A 4,486-nucleotide genomic window follows, 5' to 3' on the forward strand; every position below is an offset into this window, starting at 1 on the left:
GCAATTTTTTTTAGTCTTTATTATTGCAGTTCTGACATACGCAGAACAACTTACAATGTTACAGATATATTATTTGTATATCTTTTATTATGTTCTTCATATCTTCAACCATTCATTTAAAGCAGCCATCTTCGCCACAAAGGCTTTTTTATCTTTTTTACATGTATTTTATGCACGCGCTAGCACCGTATAATATACGCTGAGTATGTGATAGCCATAGTCACCGCTGAGTATGTGATAGCCATAGTCACCGGTCAACATGCGACAACTTACGTCGTCTACCCATTTACCAATCTCGAATGGAAGGACGGCTGAGTTGACCGGGGGTCGGCTACCCGGATGAACCTGTAGAAACTGCAAGATTCGAGCCCTGGTCGTGGGAGTAGTAGACGGACACGCTAACCACTCGGCCACGAGACCCTTGATTATTTTTTAAAATAACGCGTCTAATTTGTTGCAGATTTAAGTAACAAGTGGATATGAAGATGATAAATAATTTAGTCTAATTAGTTCGTTGATGAGTGACTGTAATTGATGTTGTTGAAGAATTTTCGGTTTAAAGTTATTTCGCTTTTGTTGTCAAATTATAAATTAGACAATTTAAGACGAGTAGAAATAATTTTATTTTTTTAACCAAACAAACGTATCAATCTCGTACTAAAGTAAAAAGTGAAGAGGAAAAGTAAAGCAAAGTAGTAGTAATAATAATAAAGTAATTTCATATATAATTATCAAAATTAATAATTAAGCTAATTAATATTTAAAAATGTTAAATGTTTAGAATGTTTATAACAACTATATACATTTAATCCCCTATAATATTCCCGCGCAGGAGGCGGAGCCATTTAAGTGGGAAAATGTTTGTTCTTTGTGTTGAATTTGATTTTTCTACTCTTCTTGAAATATGTGGCTGCTAGTACCAATATGGCTGGCGTTGATCTTGTTTCTCGTGATGATGTTGCTGTTGTCGATAATGTTTTTGATGGTTCAGCCGTGGTTGATATTTTTCTTTTTTCTTGTAATGTTGATGGCGTTGTTGCTGATAATGTGGTTGACGCATTGGTTGTTGGTCCAAATCCTGTTCTGACGTCTCATGTGAAGTTCTATCTAGCTTCGAGTGATTTCAAAAATGAGAAGAATGTAAGAATCATAGACTATGTTCTGCTTTTTTTGTGATGATCTTGCTGCTGCTGCTGAACAGGAAAAAAAAGAAAGAATTGGAAGGAGAGAATCGTTAATGTGTAAATTTGCTGATGAGATGGTAAAATTCAGCTCAGCATTTCTGTCTGTGGTGTCATTTTCTAGATGCTTTTCCACAGCTAAATTTTACCAGTTGGATGTCATTTTTTTCTAAATTTTCCCAGTTGGATGTCATTTTTCCTAAATTTTCCCAGTTGGATGTAATTTTTTATCTTTGTTCTTGCACAAAACAAATTTCATTTCATTGGATTTTTCTGGCGGCTGCCCCTCTTCAATTTTGTTTACATTCTCTAGGCTCAAATTTATTTTTAAAGGTTCTTTTTCTTGAAACTGGTTGGCACATTTTGGTTTGATTTCACCAAAGTCAATGACGTGTTCAATCGTTAGGATAATTTCATCATGTTTTTCATTTTTTGGCTCTATCGTCTGGAGAACTGATGGTTCATTGATGTGAATCTTTTGCACAAAATCACGGGAATCGTTTGTCAAAACGTTTTCATTGGTTCTTGAGTCGATCAATTTGGTGTTGGCATCGTCAACATTCATTTACAACATACATTTAATCCTCTACAATGTAATTGATGTTGGAAGGCAAAGCCTGACCACGATGGAGCAGCATATTTTATGTGGAAAATTATGAGGGGACTCAGTGACGTTGAATAATTTAATGCCCTTGAGTCCATGGGAGCATAACGTTTTGAAAGCGTGCAATGTCTGTAGGCCTTCTTGATGATGTGATCGATTTGGGGAGTAATGTTGAGCGTTGAGGTAAAATTTTAAATTGGTTAGTGCGGATGATTGAAGGGTGTTCCGGAGGTTGAATAATTTTTTTTGTGATTATTGTGAATGATTATTTCAAATGACTTTTTTAATTTTAGTAAAAGATTGCACTGTTTGGACAATGTAAAAAGTGAGTTACATTCAGATTGAATGGTGTTTTTGTTAGATAAAGGGATAATGAGATATGTTATATGTCGTCTGCATATTTTACGATTTTGTTTGAGTCGTGCTTTGGCTATAAGGTAGATGCATTGGTGATGAAGGCAGAAGGACCAATAACAGAACCTTGAACGACATTGGAGTTAATCGCTAAAGTTGTAGAGCGTTTGAAATTATGTAGAGTGTTTTCAATCAAGTAAGAAAGCAATTAAAGATTATAGATTTTATCAAGTAAAGGAAAAGAGGCAAGATTAGAAGCGAGTAATAAATTAGAGTATTGAAAGCTTTAGAGAAATCATTAACGATAAGGTGAACAAACTCATTATTATTTAGTAGAGAAGTAATTGTAAAGTAAGAGAAATGTTAGCAGCTATAAAAGACCCAGTTGGTTGGAAGGCGAATCGGTCCTGGAGATGTGTTTTGACAGATGGATGATTAAGATATGGATTGAGGTATGATTTAACAATTTGCATTCCTAAGATGTGTTAAAAAATTGGAGTAATGGATATTGGGCAATAGTCGATGAGTGAGGTTGGATGATTGAATTTAGGTATAGTGTGAATAGTGCTGTAGACGTTGATGGGATGTCCAAACGTTGTAGATGATATACTTGCACCTCTGATTCTGTTGACTAGCTTTCATATCTCTTTGTTACCCCGCTTGACAACAGAGAACGTTTTAGAATTGTAATTGATGATGACGATTTTGATGCAATCGGTGATGGCAGCTGCTAGCTCGAGGTTGCCTGATTTTATCTGCTGATTATTTCTATGAATGGGGTGACGAAGGGTGATCCGGATGATTTAACGGTAAATGCGTGAAAGTGGGTAATAACGTTCGAATGATGCATGATGCTCAGGAGTTTGTCAAATTAAAGTTGATGACAGCTATTAAAATTAACATTATTAATGATGTTATTATTATTATTATCATTATTATTACAGGAGTCAGGAGTACTAAAATTATTGTCATCATTATCCACAAAATGATGTTGATGATGATGATGATTATTATTATTATTATTATTATTATCCTCATTACCATTGTAGTCAACAACATTTAGAAAAGATTTTTTATTCAACCAAGCATTTGGTTTGCTTTGTTTGATGCTCTGATGACTTAATTTTTCCATTTTAAGTTATTTGAAAAAATCACTCCAAGATCTTTCTCGGATTCAGATTCAGCAAGAAATATTCCATTTATATACAGTGGACATTTTTTATTACCTGATTCGTAGTGCATAACAGTACATTTTTCAATATTGAACCGTAGAAGCCAGTTTTGTTGTATTTTTCAGATTAGTTGGTAAGTCATTGTTGTAGAGAATGAATAATAAAGAACCAATAACAGCACTAAAAATTTCAGCCCAGTCAGAAATAGTTTCCTCTTGAACAATTCTTTGTTTTCTGTTTTTAAAAAACGATACAATTCATTTATACATCAATCTATTTATTCCATAAGCATTTAATTTAGCTAATAATTTTCTGTGTGGAACAGTATCAAATGTCTTGGCAAAATCAAACAGGACTACATCCACTGGAATAGAATTATCCAATTAAAATGATATGCATTAAAACTTAAATGTTTAATAGCATGTGGTTTTACAATTCTAGTGACATTCAAGATGTTGATGGAAGGTGGCTTGTGGTGGGTGGAATAACAAATTTAATTTTGATGATGTCATTATTGTTGATACTCGACGTTTGTTGTCACTTGAGGTGGCCGCTCTTTTTGCGAGAGGTTGATATTATTGTTGAAATGTTATGATAATTTAGCTGATGATGCTTCTTGGATAGAGATAATGCCGATGGTGATACCTGGTGGGTTGACTGGCACTGTTGTAGCTGGTTAGATGATGATGGTCTCAAGTGACCTAGATGAAACTGATGTGATGATGATGATGAATTTTGGTGACCTGATTTATATAGCTGGAGCTGATGTGATTTTGGTGATGAGTCCTGGAGATTATCCTGGCAATGATGGAGCTGATATGGCGATGATGATGAACCTTGGCAACTCAACTGGTTATGTAGGAGTTTGTATGACGGCGATGATAAGCCCTGGTGGCATTGCTGTAGCTGATATGATGATAATAATAATGAAAAAAGCCCTGTTGATTTTACTGGCACTGTTGAAACTGATTTGACAATAAAGTTGATTGGGATGAAGAATCCTGGTGAGACTGATGTGGGGGTGATGATGGTAAACCTAAAGGACTTAACTGACATTGTTGAAGCTGGTGCGATAGTGAAGGTGGGTTTTGGTGACATATAATAAGTTGCTGAAGCTTTTATGATAATGATAAATTCTGTGGGTGTGGCTGATGAAACTGATGGGATGATTATAG

Source organism: Helobdella robusta (genome assembly GCF_000326865.2).
Source record: "Helobdella robusta unplaced genomic scaffold HELROscaffold_35, whole genome shotgun sequence".
NCBI classification, from domain to species: Eukaryota; Metazoa; Annelida; class Clitellata; order Rhynchobdellida; family Glossiphoniidae; genus Helobdella; species Helobdella robusta.